Genomic DNA, 19,613 nt, shown 5'->3' with positions numbered 1-19,613 from the left:
AATCACTTCTCTCATGTATGCATAGCCCCATCCTGCTTTCTATCACTTCTCCCATCTACATACAGCCCTAGCCTACAGAACATGATTCCTCTCTCATCTGTATGCAGCCTTAGGGTATGTGCACACGTTGCGGATTCTGCTGCGGATTTTTCCGCAGCGGATTTGGAAAATCCGCAGTGCAAAACCACTGCGGTTTTCACTGCGGATTTTATCGCGGTTTCTTCTGCGGATTCCTCTGCGGGTTTTCAACTGCACTTTCCTATTGGTGCATGTTGAAAACCGCTGCGGAATCCGCAGAAAGAATTGACATGCTGCGGAAAATAATCCGCTGCGTTTCCGCGCTGATTTTTCCGCAGCATGTGCACAGCGGTTTTTTTTTCCCATAGGTTTACATGGTACTGTAAACTTTGGGAAAACTGCTGCGGATCCGCAGCGTCAAATCCGCTGCGGATCCGCAGCAAAATCCGCAGCATGTGCACATACCCTTAATACAGCCCTGTCCGCAGCAGATTTGACGCTGCGGATCTGCAGCAGTTTTCCATGCTTTGGAAATCCGCAACGTGTGCACATAGCCATAGGCTATGTGCACACGTTGCGGATTAGGCTTAGGAATTTCTGGTGCGGATTCTGTCTCTCCTGGCAGAAAACGCACCTGCGGTTTTTTGTGCGGTTCCGCATCGTTTTTTTGTGCATTTTTGCTGCGGTTTTCTTGCGGATTTGCTGCGTTTTTTACCCCTGCGGTTTTCTATGATGGAATGGGTACAAAAACGCTGCAGATTCACAAAAAAGAAGTGACATGCTACTTCTTTTAAACCGCAGCGTTTCCGCAGCGGATTTTCCGCAACGTGTGCACAGCATTTTTTTTTTCTCATTGATTTACATTGTACTGTAAATCAATTGCGGATCTGCAGCGTTTCTGCACTGCAAAAAACGCTGCGGATCCGCAGAGATTCCGCAACGTGTGCACATACCCTTAGAGTTTCTGCTGCCCAAGGCACATTTAGTGCTGCCTCCCCCTTTGGTGAGTATGACACTATCGGCAGTGACTATGCCATAAATCTCTGATGTGAAAGTAGCCTTTTGCAGCAGATCCGGCAGTTTTTCCGCATCTGCCGTGTAACGGATCACTTACGGCAACAGTGCGTTCGGTCTCATTCATTCCCTATGGGACTTGCAGACATGTGCGGCACTTGCGGTTTTGCCGCGATCCGGCAAATGCGGTACTTGCAGCAATGGAAAAAAACACTGCTAGCAGTATTTTTTGTATCACCGCAAGTGCAAAACTGCAAGTGCCGCACATGTCCGCAAGTAGCCATCACTACCTGTCCCTGCACCTTCCTAGCTCATCCCTAACCATCCCTCCCTGACCTAAAACTACACTATAAAGCTTTAGGAAAACAATTTATTAACTGACATATTCCTATGATAATGCTAGCCCCCCCCCCCCCCCCCCCGTCTAAAAATGAAATAAAGGGGGGGTCTCATGGCATTACAGATCTTTGGAATTTTATTTCATCACATATGCCCCTTGGGCTTTAATCTAGGGTTCAAGCTAAGGTCACATTAAATGTCCGTAGTGATCTATTTTTAGAAGCACTGGCTGTAACTGGCGCCTTTTGGCGCCCATTTTATCGGTTTTTATTGGTGGTTATCGTTGTTGGGCAGATTTATTTTCCTATATATTGGCCAGCTTTTACCAGGGAATCTCATTCCGCTGGAGCGGTGAAGAAAAGAGGAGACCTTTTCAAGATGGAAGATTTGCTTCGGCAGCTGATCTCCAGAGCCGGCGCTGAGGGCGGGGTTGACTGGCTAAGGAGCTGCCTCGCTATAGAACCTTATGAGGTAGCTTCCGAAGCCATCTCCCCCCCTCCCTTACCGGCATCCCAGGCTGAGTCCTCGCGTCAAGAAGCTCCAGAGCCGCCGGCTGTCAGCGGAACTCCAGGCTCTTCAGCGCTGCCGACACCGCAGGAAGAACCGCGCCCGACACAGAGACCTAGACACCGCTCTCAAGCGCCCTCCAGGAAGCCGCGCGGCGCTGCAGCCAGGAGATCTCGCAGCCCAGCCCGAGATCTCCCACAGCGTCCTCAGCCGTCATCAGCCGCGTCATCAGTGAGCGCTGGCAGCTCAGGGGTAAGATGCAGCCGTACAAGCGCTGCGGGAACCCCTCTGTCAGGCGCCCTGTCGGCGATGGCTGCGGCCTCCTCCAGCACCCCAGCTCCTGCACTAGACCGCGTGCTACCGCAGCGTGAGGACTCCCTCGGGTCAGCTTCAGCTGACTCGCACCGGCGCTCGCCCAACATGGAGGGCTGGAGTGCTGGCAGCTCTTCAGGACGCAGCAGCGATGCCATCAGTAGGGGTGAGAACATTCATGTGCCCCTGTCTGTCTCGCACTCTGATTTTAAAAGTATGATCAAGGATGTGGTTTCAGAGACACTGGGGGAAGTTTTTAAATCTCCTCCCACAGCTGTCAGTTTTGACAACAGTCCTGGAATTTCCACAACCTCCACTCCAATTCCCCAAACTCATTTTAAAGAAGCTCTTACTTGTGAGCTTTCTCCCCTTGGTTTTCATCTCAGCTCTGCAACAAAGGAGTTGATTTGGAGTAACCAATATATTGATTTATTTTCTCTGCTTCCTCGCAGGGATCAGCCGGGTAGGTTGGAGAGGCGCGATGATAGATCTGATTCAGATGACATTAAACGTGGTCACATCAGATCTTTCAACAATTGGATACAGGCCTTTTCAATCTATTCGGCGGTCCTGGGCGAGAAATCACCCAATTTATGTAGTAAATTATTTCAGCACATTGACATAATTTTGGAGGCATACCGCAACTTTGGCGGTTTTGCCTGGCTTACCTATGACGAATCCTTTAGGCAAAAATTAGCTGTTCATCCTGACCTCTCCTGGGGTACTAAGGATGTGGGGCTTTGGATTAATCTGATGCTGCCTCAGAGACAATCTGCTGCCAAACAGGCGTCATCAGTCCTCCCTAAGAGGGGTGTCTGTTTTGCATTCAATGATTCTGTCTGTAAGTGGAATACTAACTGCAGATTTCGACATGAGTGTTCATTTTGCGGAAATGCACACTCTATGTCAAGATGCTTTAAAAGGCAGCCCGCTCAGCAAGCACTTTCCAGGGACAGTAATGCAAAAGGCCTCGACTCCAGTGAAGCTGGAAAGACTGGTGTACTGGTTAAACAAGTACCCAGATCTTCCGAGCAGTGATTTAATTTTCAACGGGTTTGCTAAAGGTTTTTTTGTGCCTTCATTTAAAGGGACCGGTTGTAAATTGATAAGGAATCTCCCCTCTTTGGCGCTTAATCCTGAAATAGGTAGAGAAAAATTTTTTAGCGAACTGGAGCTTGGGAGGGTCGCAGGTCCTTTTACTTCCCCTCCTTTTTCAAACTTTCGTATTTCTCCATTAGGTTTAGTACCCAAGAAAGATACGGGATCTTTCCGCTTGATCCACCACCTATCGTACCCCACCGGTTCATCTTTGAATGATGAGGTAGATAAAGATGTCTGTTCTGTTAACTACTCATCATTTGACTTGGCCATAGACATGCTTAGGACTATGGGTAAACACGCTCTTATGTCCAAATCGGACATTAAGTCAGCGTTTCGGCTATTACCTGTAGATCCTAACGGTTTTAATTCATTAGGCTTTTATTTTGAAAACCAATTTTTCTTTGACAAATGCCTTCCTATGGGCTTTTCCCTTTCTTGTTTCTACTTCGAGAGCTTCTCAACATTTTTGCATTGGATACTGGAATCCAATTCGCCCAATGTCAATATTTTGCATTATCTGGACGATTTTTTGTTTGTAGGCCCCCCTGAATCCTCAATTTGTTTAGATAGTTTTCTCAAAATGTGCGAGTATTTTGGCGTTCCCATTGCTCATGAGAAAACAGTTTTTCCTTGTAATTCTATCGAATTTTTAGGCGTTACGTTAGACTCGGCTAAAATGGAATCCAGTCTCCCGTCTGACAAAATTGTTAAATTATCCAATGCACTACATAATTGTCTTACCAAGAAGAAAGTGATCCTAAAGGATCTTCAATCTTTACTCGGCCTACTAAATTTTGCTTTGCGTGTTATTCCAATCGGGCGAGTTTTTTCTAGGCGGCTTTATGATGCTACTAAAGGATTAACGTCTCCTACTTCTCATATCAGAATTTCTTCTGAGATGAAAGAGGATGTTAAAATTTGGCTAGAATTTCTTTCAGATTTTAATGGAAAGTCTTGCTGGCAAACTGCTTTTATTTCTGCTGACTCAATCCCCTTCTCTGTTTCAGTGAATTCCACTTCCGGCTGTGGCGTTCTCTTGTCACACCATTGGTGTTATGTTCAGTGGCCATCTCATTGGTTGGATTCTCATATCACAAGTAATGAGATGGTCCTGGAACTCTTTGCAATTTTTTTAGGGCTCTATTTATGGGGCTCTTTGATTCAGAACTCCAGAATTATCATTTTTTCATTGAATCAAGGGGTACTTCTCTCCATAAACACCCTGTCCTCTAAAAATAAATGCGCTTCTTTGATTTTAAGACAATTGGTTTTGACATGCCTAAAATTTAATATTTGGATCAAAGCTAAACAAGGTGTGAGTGCTTGGGCTTCAGTGGTGGGTTCACTGTGCAAACATGAGCGGTCAATCTTTTGCTTACAGGTACCCAACGCGGATTTGGAACCAACTCCTTGCCCGCAGTCAATCTGGGAGCTGATTTCGATTTAATTCCTCAGTGTATTAGGAATTCCCTCTCCGTTAGATCATGGGCCGACTATTCGGCCGCGTGGCATAAATGGGTGAATTTCTGTACCCTTCATAACTTAAATTGGAATGTATCAAACGCCTTATCGGGCCTGCAGTTTGCGGTATCTCTGTCTGAATCAGGCCTCTCCTACTCAGCTATAGCCAAATCCATCGCGGGGGTATCGTTTTTTCTAAAATTAAGGGGTAACCCCCCGTTAACTAGTTTTTTCCCCCTAAAGCAATTTTTGAAAGGCTTGAGGAGATCTAACTTCAAATCTGATTCAAGACGCCCGATCTCTTTTCAGCTTTTGAAAGAAATTTGCTTAGCTCTCCCTGATGTTTGCATTTCTAGTGAGGAGAGTTGTTTATTTTATTCAATATTCACACTCACATTTTTCGGTGCCTTGCGTGTTGGCGAGGTCGTCTCGGCTAAGAAATCTGAACCTTCTGGTCTGTTCATTTCTGATGTCAGAGTTCATCATTCTCAATTAGTTTTATTTATTAGAAAATCAAAAACAGACCAGATGGGTAGAGGATCTAGGCTAACTATTAACTCTTTTCCTGAGCCGCTAATATGCCCAGTAGCTAGTTTAATGCGTTGGCTTCTTATTAGGCCAGATACTTCAGGCCCTTTATTTATTCATTTTGACGGTTTACCTGTGACTATATTTCAATTCAATGCAGTTTTGAAAAAATGTTTATGTTCTTTGAATTACCAACACCTTAGGATCCACTTCCCATTCTTTCCGTATAGGAGCTGCTACCGAAGCATCTAGATCAGGCTTAGAGGATGCTTCGATACAGAAATTGGGTAGATGGGAATCTAATAGATTCAAATTGTACGTTCGCCACGAACTTTACGATTACTAATTATCTATTTATTTTTCAGGTCCATTCATAGTGTGGATTATTGGACACTCGTACATATTTTGGGCAGAGAAGAGGGCCAGGCAGAGAGTTTATACTGAGAATTTATCATTTAATTCATCTCAAGTTCAGATCTTCTGGCACAGTGTGCGGGGCATGAAGTGGTCGAATTTTTGTTTTGAGTTTAGAAAATGTACTAAAATTTTTCCTTTTCCAGATTTAGTGATTTTTCATCTGTCCGGTAACGACCTGGGCAAAATGAGAACTTTAGATTTATTAGCTTTTATGAGATCTGATATTTGCAGCCTTAGACAGGCCTTTCCGTCAGTGGGCCTTGTTTTTTCTGAAACTGTCCCCAGGTTTTTGTGGTCAGATCCTAAGTTTTTATTTTTAGATAAGATCTGTAAAAGAATTAATAAGAGTATGAGCAAATTTTTGCCATTAATCGGCGGTTTTTCTTTTCGTCATGTGGAATTAGAAGGGTTTTTGCCAGGGCTATTTCGGAATGATTTGGTCCATTTATCAGATATTGGACTGGATATTTTTAATTTAGATTTGCAAACGATGGTCGAAAAGTGGCTGTGTGGTTATGGGGGGGCCTCGCCTCTTTGAGGCTTGGCTTTTGGGAAAATCGCCCATTGGTATGGGCGGATTGGATTTGGTGTTTTTCTGGAAATATGGAAGTTATGATTACATTATTTAATCTGTTGTTAACTGGTTTAACCCAAAATAAACATCACGGCCATTTTTCTTCCACTCAAAGTTTGTGTTGCGTTTTTCTTTATCATTTAAGCAATAGATCTTGTAATGCCATGAGGGCTCCAGGCTACGGCATAGACTAGGACGGGCAGTCTCCGGGTCTCCATTCTCTTTGTGCACACCCTCAGTAACTGCCTCACTGCCTGTGCACAGACATCCCTCCACCGGACCCAGTAATCACCGCTCGCAGCAGCATACCGGCAGAGGTGTATCTAGGTTTTCTGGCACCAGGGGCAAGAATTCATCTTTGTGCCCCCCCCCCTGCCCCCCCCCCAGGACATATGCGAATTGCACACTCAGTCATGTGCCCACGAGCTCCTCTCCCTAATGCTCTCAATGTTCAGTGAAAAACTGAGAGAAGCAGAAGAGAAGCTCGTTGTCACAGGACCATAAGTATGAAAATCGCATATGAGTGAAGTGTCCATGTGACGACTACTGGAACCTGCAGAGCTGAATCCTGACATTGCAGGCTTCTGAATTCTCTCAACGCATGCACTGCACACTTTTAGGAATCTCCTTGGCCGGAGGACGGTCATGTCAGCACAAGTATGTGATTTGTATACTTCTGACCACATTCTGACTAGACGTGCCCGGCCTCGCTCAGTTCATTTTCATTGATGGAGGCCACATATGTCTAGTCGGTACGTGACCGCATGTATGTAAATCGCCGGCACGAGAGAATTCTGACAGCGTGCATTGCGCACTGTGAGAAGTCAGAAGTCTGCAGTCACAAAGAATGACTGCAGACTCATCACAAACCTGGACATCCCCTTTAATGCTCCTAACATAAATAAAAACATGAGAATTAGTCGGTATCACAAATAACATTTACATCCAGGTACCTTATAGATGACGTCGCCTCTGGAGCCGTTCTTCGCTTCTTCATCTTGTCCAGATCCCATGATGAGTTTTCTCATCCACAGCCGTCTCTGCAGACTTCCATCTTCTCCGCTCTTTTGCAGAAAATCTCCACATGACACCCTTAAAGATACAAGTGTAATTATAATGCTCCTGAATAAAAAATTGCCCCTCACTATACTCGTATTGTCTGCACAAAATATGACCCCTCACACTGTCCCTCTTATGGTACATGCTCTTCACACTGACCTCTCCTTTCCATACCAGCCCCCCTCTTCACATTGTCCTCTCACACTGTGTCCCCCTATAGGGCTCAGTACTGTATTTATACTGTACTCTCTCATCACACTCCCCCTCATTGGTATACTGTCCCCTCCTGGCTGTGCGCTTACACTGTCCCTCCATGCTACGCCCCCACTACTCAGTTTCTATTCTGTGCCCAGTCATTTTTCTGCACCCATACTGTCTCCTCACACTATTCCCCTCCCTCCTCCTACTGTCTCCTCTCACATCCATCCTGTCTCCTCATATATTTACCCCCTCACTTTCTATACTGCCTGCTCACCTGACTCCCCATACTTTGTCTGCACACATCCCATCACCCTCACTCCCCGTACTCTGTCCACATCCATTTTTCACATCGCTACTCATACTGTGTCCACACATTCCCTCGTTCGCTCCCCATACTGTCTGCACCCATCCCCTCATATTGTTTCCTCATATATGCCCCCCCATTCCCCCATAATGTTTCCTCATACATGCCCCCATTCCCCAGTACTGTTTCCTCATACATGTCCCCCATCCTCCCATCCTGTATGCATGGCTCGGCTCCCCCATCTTGTATGCATGGCTAGGCTCCCCCATCCTCCCATCTTGTATGCATGGCTCGGCTCCCCCATCTTGTATGCATGGCTCTGCTCCCCCATCCTCCCATCTTGTATGCATGGCTCGGCTCCCTCATCCTCCCATCCTGTATGCATGGCTCCCCCATCCTCCTACCCTGATGGCTCCCCCATCCTACCATCTTGTATGCATGGCTCGGCTCCTCCATCCTCCTATCCTGTATGCATGGCTCCCCCATCCTCCCATCCTGTATGCATGGCTTGGTGCCCCCATCCTCCCACCCTGTATGCATGGCTCCCCCATTCTCCCATCCTGTATGCATGGCTCTCCCATCCTCCCACCCTGTATGCATGGCTCCTCCATTCTCCCACCCTGTATGCATGGCTGCCCCATCCTCCCATCCTGTATGCATGGCTCCCCCACCCTGTATGCATGGCTCGGCTCACCCATCCTCCCATCCTGTATGCATGGCTCCCCCATTCTCCCATCCTGTATGCATGGCTCTCCCTTCCTCCCACCCTGTATGCATGGCTCCTCCATCCTCCCATCCTGTATGCATGGCTGCCCCATCCTCCCATCCTGTATGCATGGCTCCCCCACCCTGTATGCATGGCTCGGCTCACCCATCCTCCCACCCTGTATGCATGGCTCCCCCATCCTCCCACCCTATATGCATGGCCCCCCCATCCTCCCACCCTGTATGCACGGCTCCTCCATCCTCCCACCCTGTATGCATGGCTCCCCATCCTCCCAGCCTGTATGCATGGCTCCCCCACCCTGTATGCATGGCTCGGCTCTCCCATCCTCCCACCCTGTGTGCACGGCTCCCCCATCCTCCCACCCTGTGTGCACGGCTCCCCCATCCTCCCACAGTGTGTGCACGGCTCCCCCATCCTCCCACGGTGTGTGCACGGCTCCCCCATCCTCCCACGGTGTGTGCACGGCTCTGCCATCCTCCCACCCTGTGTACACGGCTCCCCCATCCTCCCACGGTGTGTGCACGGCTCCCCCATCCTCCCTTGGTGTGTGCACGGCTCCCCCATCCTCCCACCCTGTGTGCACTGCTCCCCCATCCTCCCACCCTGTGTGCACGGCTCCCCCATCCTCCCACCCTGTGTGCACGGCTCCTCCATCCTCCCACCCTGTGTGCAAGGCTCCTGTTGTAAATTAGACTTTTTGGCTCCCTCTTGTGGTCACTAGTGGTATGACTCTGGGATTGTCTTTTTTCTGTTTGGCACTCACCTGGGTCGTTAGTCCAGGGGTGTCGCTATATTAACTTCCTGGATCCTTAGTCCAGTGCCTGGCATCGTTGTAATCAGATCCTTCTGTTGCTCCTGTCTGCTGGTCCTGGCTCTTGCAAAATTAAGCTAAGTCTTGCTTCTTTGTTTTTTGAGTTACTTGCTTTGCTACTATTTTTGTCCAGCTTGTACTAAATGTGATTTCTGACCTTGCTGGAAGCTCTAGGGGGCTGGTGTTCTCCCCCCGGCCGTTAGACGGTTCGGGGGTTCTTGAATATCCAGCGTGGATATTTTAATAGGGTTTTTGCTGACCATATAAGTCATCTTACTATATTCTGCTATTAGCTAGTGGGCCTCTCTTTGCTAAATACCTAGCTCATTCTTATGTTTGTCTTTTCCTCTTACCTCACCGTTATTATTTGTTGGGGGCTTGTATCCAACTTTTGGGGTCTTTTCTCTGGAGGCAAGAAAGGTCTTTCTTTTCCCTTCTAGGGTTAGTTAGTTCTCCGGCTGGCGCGAGATGTCTAGAACCAACGTAGGCACGTTCCCCGGCTACTTCTATTTGTGGTGCTAGGATTAGATATATGGTCAGCCCAGTTACCACTTCCCTATGAGCTGGTTTTTTGTGTTTGCAGACTTGGTATTGATTCCTGAGACCCTCTGCCATTGGGGTGATAACAGGCTCCCCCATCCTCCTCCCCTGTCATACTCACCTTTCTCTCACCGCGCGGGGCAGAACTTCCCGGCATCTCTGCAGCGTCTTCCTTCCTGTATGATCGGTCACGTGGTACCGCTCATTAAGGTGATGAATATGCGTCCATATTCATCACCTTAATGAGCGGTACCATGTGACCGCTGAAGACAGGACAAGCTGCCGGCGATGAGACGGAGTTGCAGCAGGCACCGCTGGAGGATGGTGAGTATGAAGTCTTCAGGGAGGGGGCGGGAGGGAGAGAGGGAGGGAGGGAGGGGGCGGGAGGGAGAGAGGGAGGGAGGGAGGGAGAGAGAGAGGGAGGGAGGGAGAGAGGGAGGGGGGGCGGGCGCTTAACCCCGGACTTTATTAAAAAAAAAAAAAAAAACCTTGCTCAAGTGCGCCCCCGCATCCTGCGGCCCTAGGCACGTGCCCTCAAGTGCCTAGTGGCAAATTTCAGCCCTGGGGACAGATGCTAGAATGTAGGGGCTCCTGGTAGGGGGCAGATGCTAGAATGTAGATCCTCCTGTTAGGGGACAGATGCTAGAATGTAGGGGCTCCTGGTAGGGACAGATGCTAGAATGTATGGGCTCCTGGTAGGGGACAGAGGCTAGAATGTAGGGGCTCCTCGTAGGGTCAGATGATAGAATGTAGGGGCTCCTGGTAGGGAGAAGATGCTAGAATGTAGGGGCTCCTGGTAGGGGCAGATGCTAGAATGTAGGGGCTCCAGGTAGAGACAGATGCTAGAATGTAGGGGCTCCTGGTAGGGGGCAGATGCTAGAATGTAGGGGCTACTGGTAGGGGACAGATGCTAGAATGTATGGGCTCCTGGTAGGGGACAGATGCTAGAAAGTAGGGGCTCCTGGTAGGGGACAGATGCTAGAATGTAGGTGCTCCTGGCAGGGGGCAGATGCTAGAATGTAGGGGCTCCTGGTAGGGGGCAGATGCTAGAATGTAGGGGCTCCTGGTAGGGAGAGATGCTAGAATGTAGGGGCTCCTGGTAGGGACAGATGCTAGAATGTAGGGGCTCCTGGTAGGGGGCAGATGCTAGAATGTAGGGGCTCCTGGTAGGGGGCAGATGCTAGAATGTATGGGCTCCTGGTAGGGGGCAGATGCTAGACTTGTGGGGCCCCTGGTAGGGAAAGATGCTAGAATGTAGGGGCTCCTGGTAGGGGCAGATGCTAGAATGTAGGGGCTCCTTGTAGGGGACAGATGCTAGAATGTATGGGCTCCCGGTAGGGGCAGATGCTAGAATGTAGGGGCTCCCGGTAGGGAGAGATGCTAGAATGTAGGGGCTCCCGGTAGGGGCAGATGCTAGAATGTAGGGGCTCCCGGTAGGGGGCAGATGCTAGAATGTAGGGGCTCCCGGTAGGGGCAGATGCTAGAATGTAGGGGCTCCTGGTAGGGGACAGATGCTAGAATGTAGGGGCTCCTGATAGGTGGCAGATGATAGAATGTAGGGGCTCCTGGTAGGGGACAGATGCTAGAATGTAGGGGCTCCTGGTAGGGGACAAAAGCTAGAATGCAGGGGCTCCTGGTAGGTGGCAGATGCTAGAATGTAGGGGCTCCTGGTAGGGGCAGATGCTGGAATGTATGGGCTCCTGGTAGGGGACAGATGCTAGAATGTAGGGGCTCCTAGTAGGGACAGATGCTAGAATGTAGGGGCTCCTGGTAGGGGGCAGATGCTAGAATGTAGGGGCTCCTGGTAGGGGCAGATGCTAGAATGTATGGGCTCCTGGTAGGGGGAAGATGCTAGAATGTAGGGGCTCCTGGTAGGGACAGATGCTAGAATGTAGGGGCTCCTGGTAGGGGCAGATGCTAGAATGTAGGGGCTCCTTGTAGGGGACAGATGCTAGAATGTAGGGGCTCCTGGTAGGGGCAGATGCTAGAATGTATGGGCTCCTGGTAGGGGCAGATGCTAGAATGTAGGGGCTCCTGGTAGGGAGAGATGCTAGAATGTAGGGGCTCCTGGTAGGGGCAGATGCTAGAATGTAGGGGCTCCTGGTAGGGGACAGATGCTAGAATGTATGGGCTCCCGGTAGGGGCAGATGCTAGAATGTAGGGGCTCCTGGTAGGGGCAGATGCTAGAATGTAGGGGCTCCTTGTAGGAGACAGATGCTAGAATGTAGGGGCTCCTGGTAGGGGGCAGATGCTATAATGTAGGGGCTCCTGATAGGTGGCAGATGCTAGAATGTAGGGGCTCCTGGTAGGGACAGATGCTAGAATGTAGGGGCTCCTGGTAGGGACAGATGCTAGAATGTAGGGGCTCCTGGTAGGGGGCAGATGCTAGAATGTACGGGTTCCTGGTAGGGACAGATGCTATAATGTAGGGGCTCCTGATAGGTGGCAGATGCTAGAATGTAGGGGCTCCTGGTAGGGACAGATGCTAGAATGTAGGGGCTCCTGGTAGGGACAGATGCTAGAATGTAGGGGCTCCTGGTAGGGGGCAGATGCTAGAATGTACGGGTTCCTGGTAGGGACAGATGCTATAATGTAGGGGCTCCTGATAGGTGGCAGATGCTAGAATGTAGGGGCTCCTGGTAGGGACAGATGCTAGAATGTAGGGGCTCCTGGTAGGGGCAGATGCTAGAATGTAGGAGCTCATTGTAGGGGACAGATGCTAGAATGTAGGGGCTCCTGGTAGGAGCAGATGCTAGAATGTATGGGCTCCTGGTAGGGGCAGATGCTAGAATGTAGGGGCTCCTGGTAGGGAGAGATGCTAGAATGTAGGGGCTCCTGGTAGGGGCAGATGCTAGAATGTAGGGGCTCCTGGTAGGGGACAGATGCTAGAATGTATGGGCTCCCGGTAGGGGCAGATGCTAGAATGTAGGGGCTCCTGGTAGGGGCAGATGCTAGAATGTAGGGGCTCCTTGTAGGGGACAGATGCTAGAATGTATGGGCTCCCGGTAGGGGCAGATGCTAGAATGTAGGGGCTCCTTGTAGGGGACAGATGCTAGAATGTAGGGGCTCCTGGTAGGGGACAGATGCTAGAATGTAGGGGCTCCTGGTAGGGGACAGATGCTAGAATGTAGGGGCTCCTTGTAGAGGACAGATGCTAGAATGTAGGGGCTCCTGGTAGGGGACAAATGCTAGAATGTAGGGGCTCCTGGTAGGTGGCAGATGCTAAAATGTAGGGCCTCCTGGTAGGAGCAGATGCTAGAATGTATGGGCTCATGGTAGGTGACAGATGCTAGAATGTAGGGGCTCCTGGTAGAGGACAGATGCTAGAATGTAGGGGCTCCTGGTAGGGACAGTCTGCAGATCTGCAGCAAAATCTGCAACGTGTGCACAAATCTCTAAATCTCTGAGAGGTGGGTGCGTACCTCTATCATGATATTAGGTGGTGGTGCTTTTTGCATTAATGTCTCAGAGTTATGGGCACAGCCAACTTTCTCTCCTTTTGATGTCCTCCTGCAATTGGTCTTAAAGGGATGTTGTCATGTTAGATATGGTCTCTGATCTGCAGGCAGGAGGTTATAGATCAGGAGGAGGTGATCAGATAAATATACATTTTTTGTAGGATAATATTCAGTAAAACCTGCAATTTCTTCATTGAAATCCCTGGTGTTTGCATATGAGTCCAGTGGGTGGTGCTATTTAGTGATTGACAGTCTTTCCTGTATGACTGCGCCTACAGAGATACCTGTCAATCACTAGTAGGACCGTCCACTGGACTCCTACATACAAACGCCAGGGATTTCTATGAATATAATACAAGTCATACTGAAACTTTTGGTCATGACTCGGTTGTCGGTTTTCCCGGGACCAGGGGCTCCTTCCCTGTCCATAACGCTAGGGGGCGCCCTAGTTCGCCTTGCTCCTATTACTTCTCATGGTGAAGACGCCTGGGCCATGTAGCTTGCCTTAGCTCCTGAATCTACCCTCAGTCTGTACCCTTTCCCCACCCAGGGAAGAAGGGAGTAGTAATAGACCAACGTAATAGACCAACCAGACTAACAAGGTAACATGAACAGGGGTAATGAAAAATACCAAACATACAAATATTCACTTACATATAACAGAGGAATGCATCGGCGAGTGGAGGATGGGGTTAAATCAAAGTAAGAGAAGAAAGGGAATAATCTCACACTGAAAACCTAGCAGCAGTCTCAGATAAATCCACCAAAAGCCTTCTCTAATAATAATCAACAACAACCTCCAGCCATGCAGTATAAGTTTGCTCTGACAATGAGTGCTAGCCAGGACCCAGATTATGTAGGAGATGGGAGTGGCTAACAGTGAACAGCTGAGTCTTAATGCAGGAAAGCTTCCAGGAGCTCTCAACTGAGCAGATTAACCCATGACCTTCTAAAATAAACTTGCACTGTTTAATATGAAGGTAAAGTGCTTCAAACCAGTGCAAGAGTAGGAGAAATCAGACGCTGCAGTCCTCTGGCTCCTCTCTGTTGCAGTAAACCCGTGACACTTTTCCAACAAACTTCTATATCATTCCGCTCAGCTTCTCCTTCTTTGTTCCGTGCTGTCCACAGATCAGACTGCATGTACAATGTGACAGGTTCCCTTTAACTTTCAGAACAAGGAATATGGGACCTCCAACTATCAGACATTATTGGGATATCCCATAGATTGGAAGTCTACAACATACATCCCATTTGGTTGGAGCATGGTCACTTTCGTTTCGACGCATCCCAGTGTTTCCCCCACGTCTTCCACACGTGTCGTTCTCAGTTGACCATCCTACCTTGTATTTGTAGGTTCACCAAGTCCTTCAGTTCATCTCTTGGCTCCAGGCGCCATCCTTTACGTCTATATATACCATATGTACTCACTTTCTACAGTCAGCTTACGAAGCTTTGCTAAACTTACCCCCCCCCCCCCCATTACATAGAAGTTGTCCAGCTCCTTGCCTGTTAGAGCGAGGCGTCTTTCTGGAGCAGATGACTTTCCTTCACATCTCATACCCTAGTAGAGACACGTACACAACATATACTAACTCACCACCCTGGGCCTCGTCCGATAACTGTATCTCCCAGCAGCAAAAGCGAGGGTTGTTCCACTTCTGTAATTTGGGTCAAAAGCAAAGGGCTGCAATGCATATGACGGACTCCATGCACCGCTCAGCTGACTGCAGCTAGTTCCTTTCTGGAAGGAATCCAAATTCTTCCTTCGAAAAGACAGGGAAAAAAAAAAGAGACTTCAGCCTTTAAGCCAATAGTAAACCTGAGAGCGGCAGTGGAGGAGTTGTGTAAGAATGGGAAGATATTCGGAGGAGGGGGGAGATGAATATGTGGCTCAGGAGGAGGGAGGGAGAAAAGTTTCCCGAGTTACTAAGCTGTGTATGGAAGTATTATATAGTGTGCGCTATTTATATAGTGCCAACATATTCCACAGCGACTTACTTTCTGCGTAATAAGAAAAAGGGCTGTGATACAGAAAGTAGAAGTGCTTGTGGACAGGTCACATGTAACTATGAGGGGTTGTAGTTGTAGGAAATGCCATTGAAAATCAGGCTATAAAGGTGAGTTTGAGTGAGGTGTATTCTAGAGGACAGGTGCAGCACGGGAGAAGATTTGGGTCGAAAAAAAAACTCATATAGGTAAGTCTGCGTAAAAGTAAAACTAAAAAGTTACTTTTATTCTGTAATTAAAACTTTTTTTTTTAAGTAATAAAGTTGCAAAAGTAAACCAAAACTTTTTACTTTGTTTTGACAGTCAAAACGAGCTATTGTTTTATTCAGACTATTCTTTTAGTTTTCTTGGGATTCTAAATATGTAACATGCTGAGTCACAACCACTAATTACTTTAATTGCAGTTCTTTCCAAAAAACTCGAATGCACGGGCGGACCAACCATACGGAGGTCCGGCACACAACATGGTCACTGTTCTTTGCTAGATCACGTAGAAGGGGCTCCACGTGTTCGGGGGCAATCCGGGGTGCTTGGCCCTAGCTGAACCGAATTGTAGGGGATTATGTTGTTTTTTTCATGTGTGACTCAGCAGAGGAGTGAGCTTGGGGGTCAACTGCAGGGACCTTCATTTTAATTTTAATTTTATAAATGAATAGTGCACATGAAAATAAGCTGCTTTGTAGTATATCTTATCAGCAAAATTCACTGGTCTGATTATTCCCTCTCAATTCAAGGGTAAAACCTGTATTCAGTGAAGACAGATTTTCACATTATTGAGATAGGAGATGACGGAGTTGGTGCTTATAAAATTCTATAAAGGAGGAGAGAGGAGCAATAGGCAGACACAGACATTCTAGGGAGGAGCTAGAGGCAGACACAGACATTCTAGGGAGGAGCAATAGGCAAACACAGACATTCTAGGGAGGAGCTAGAAGCAGACACAGACATTCTAGGGAGGAACTAGAGGCAGACACAGACATTCTAGGGAGGAGCTAGAGGCAGACACAGACATTCTAGGGAGGAGCAATAGGCAGACACAGACATTCTAGGGAGGAGCTAGAGGCAGACACAGACATTCTAGGGAGGAGCAAGAGGCAGGCACAGACATTCTAGGGAGGAGCTAGAGGCAGACACAGACATTCTAGGAAGGAGCTAGAGGCCGACATAGACATTCTAGGGAGGAGCTAGAAGCAGACACAGACATTCTAGGGAGGAGCTAGAAGCAGACACAGACATTCTAGGGAGGAGCTAGAGGCAGACACAGACACTCTAGGGAGGAGCTAGAGGCCGACAGACATTCTAGGGAGGAGCTAGAGGCTGACACAGACATTCTAGGGAGGAGCTAGAGGCAGACACAGACATGCTAGGGAGAAGCTAGAGGCAGACACAGACATTCTAGGGAGGAGCTAGAGGCAGACACAGACATTCTAGGAAGGAGCTAGAGGCCGACATAGACATTCTAGGGAGGAGCTAGAAGCAGACACAGACATTCTAGGGAGGAGCTAGAAGCAGACACAGACATTCTAGGGAGGAGCTAGAGGCAGACACAGACATGCTAGGGAGGAGCTAGAGGCAGACACAGACATTCTAGGGAGGAGCTAGAGGCAGACACAGACATGCTAGGGAGGAGCTAGAGGCAGACACAGACATTCTAGGGAGGAGCTAGAGGCAGACACAGACATTCTAGGAAGGAGCTAGAGGCCGACATAGACATTCTAGGGAGGAGCTAGAAGTAGACACAGACATTCTAGGGAGGAGCTAGAAGCAGACACAGACATTCTAGGGAGGAGCTAGAGGCAGACACAGACACTCTAGGGAGGAGCTAGAGGCCGACAGACATTCTAGGGAGGAGCTAGAGGCTGACACAGACATTCTAGGGAGGAGCTAGAAGCAGCCACAGACATTCTAGGGAGGAGCTAGAAGCAGACACAGACATTCTAGTGAGGAGCTAGAGGTAGACACAGACACTCTAGGGAGGAGCTAGAGGCCGACAGACATTCTAGGGAGGAGCTAGAAGCAGCCACAGACATTCTAGGGAGGAGCTAGAAGCAGACACAGACATTCTAGGGCGGAGCTAGAGGCAGACACAGACACTCTAGGGAGGAGCTAGAGGCCGACAGACATTCTAGGGAGGAGCTAGAGGCTGACACAGACATTCTAGGGAGGAGCTAGAAGCAGACACAGACATTCTAGGAAGGAGCTAGAGGCCGACACAGACATTCTAGGGAGGAGCTAGAAGCAGCCACAGACATTCTAGGGAGGAGCTAGAAGCAGACACAGACATTCTAGGGAGGAGCTAGAGGTAGACACAGACACTCTAGGGAGGAGCTAGAGGCCGACAGACATTCTAGGGAGGAGCTAGAAGCAGCCACAGACATTCTAGGGAGGAGCTAGAAGCAGACACAGACATTCTAGGGAGGAGCTAGAGGCAGACACAGACACTCTAGGGAGGAGCTAGAGGCCGACAGACATTCTAGGGAGGAGCTAGAGGCTGACACAGACATTCTAGGGAGGAGCTAGAAGCAGACACAGACATTCTAGGGAGGAGCTAGAAGCAGACACAGACATTCTAGGGAGGAGCTAGAGGCAGACACAGACACTCTAGGGAGGAGCTAGAGGCCGACATACATTCTAGGGAGGAGCTAGAGGCTGACACAGACATTCTAGGAAAGAGCAAGAGGCAGACTGACATTCTAGGGAGGAGCTAGAGGCAGACACAGACATTCTAGGAAGGAGCTAGAGGCAGACACAGACATTCTAGGGAGGAGCTAGAGGCAGACAGACATTCCAGGGAGGAGCTAGAGGCAGGCACAGACATCCTAGGGAGGAACTAGAGGCAGACAGAGACATTCTAGGGAGGAGCTAGAGGCAGACACAGACATTCTAGGGAGGAGCTAGAGGCCGACAGACATTCTAGGGAGGAGCTAGAGGCAGACACAGATATTCTAGGAAGGAGCTAGAGGCAGACACAGACATCCTAGAGAGGAGCTAAAGGCAGACAGATACATTCTAGGGAGGAGCTAGAGGCTGACACAGACATTCTAGGGAGGAGCTAGAGGCAGACACAGACATTCTGGGCAGGAGCAAGAGGCAGACACAGACATTCTAGGGAAGAGGTAGAGGCAGACACAGACATTCTAGGGAAGAGCTAGAGGCAGACACAGATATTCTAGGAAGGAGCTAGAGGCAGACACAGACATTCTAGGGAGGAGCTAGAAGCAGACACAGACATTCTAGGGAGGAGCTAGAGGCAGACACAGACATTCTAGGGAGGAGCTAGAGGCAGACACAGACATTCTAGGGAGGAGCTAGAGGCAGACACAGACATTCTAGGGAGGAGCTAGAGGCAGACACAGACATTCTAGGGAGGAGCTAGAGGCAGGCACAGACATCCTAGGGAGGAGCTAGAGGCAGACAGAGACATTCTAGGGAGGAGCTAGAGGCAGACACAGACATTCTAGGGAGGAGCTAGAGGCTGACAGACATTCTAGGGAGGAGCTAGAGGCCGACACAGACATTCTAGGAAGGAGCAAGAGGCAGACTGACATTCTAGGGAGGAGCTAGAGGCAGACACACATTCTAGGGAGGAGCTAGAGGCAGACACAGATATTCTAGGAAGAAGCTAGAGGCAGGCATAGACATTCTAGGGAGGAGCTAGAGGCAGACACAGACATTCTAGGGAGGAGCTAGAGGCAGACACAGACTTTCTTGGCAGGAGCAAGAGGCAGACACAGACATTCTAGGAAAGAGCTAGAGGCAGACAGAGACATTCTAGGGAAGAGCTAGAGGCAGACACAGATATTCTAGGAAGGAGCTAGAGGCAGACAGACATTCTATGGAAGAGCTAGAGGCAGACACAGACATTCTGGGCAGGAGCAAGAGGCAGATTGACATTTTAGGGAGGAGCTAGAGGCAGACACAGATATTCTAGGAAGGAGCTGAAGGCAGACACATTCTAGGGAGGAGCTAGAGGCAGACACAGACATTCTAGGAAGGAGCTAGAGGTAGACACAGATATTCTTGGAAGGAGCTAGAGGCAGACACATACATTCTATGGAGGAGCTGGAGGCAGATACAGACATTCTAGGGAGAAGCTAGAGGCAGACACATTCTGGGCAGGAGCAAGAGGCAGACACAGATATTCTAGGAAGGAGCTAGAGGCAGACACAGACATTCTAGGAAGGAGCAAGAGGCAGATTGACATTCTAGGGAGGAGCTAGAGGCAGACACAG

At 49.0% G+C, this 19,613-nt stretch overlaps 1 protein-coding gene across 3 annotated transcripts in view; it reads right to left on the bottom strand.

Annotated features, from left to right (window-relative positions):
- The window catches only part of SMIM1 (small integral membrane protein 1 (Vel blood group)), a 32,607-nt gene extending 17,385 nt beyond the window's left edge, over positions 1-15,222 (bottom strand). The window contains exon 1 of one of the 3 annotated variants that reach the window (XM_077250305.1): positions 14,972-15,222. The gene's annotated coding sequence lies outside the window, so the exon portion shown is untranslated. Of the gene's footprint in view, positions 1-14,714; positions 14,735-14,971 lie in introns of those variants that run through there. The other 2 variants (XM_077250304.1, XM_077250306.1) reach the window with 2 other exon arrangements.
- Between the last annotated feature and the right edge of the window lie 4,391 nt (positions 15,223-19,613).

The sequence above is a fragment of the Ranitomeya variabilis genome, chromosome 4 (genome assembly GCF_051348905.1).
Source record: "Ranitomeya variabilis isolate aRanVar5 chromosome 4, aRanVar5.hap1, whole genome shotgun sequence".
NCBI classification, from domain to species: Eukaryota; Metazoa; Chordata; class Amphibia; order Anura; family Dendrobatidae; genus Ranitomeya; species Ranitomeya variabilis.
This window is presented reverse-complemented; position numbering and strand designations above follow the sequence as displayed.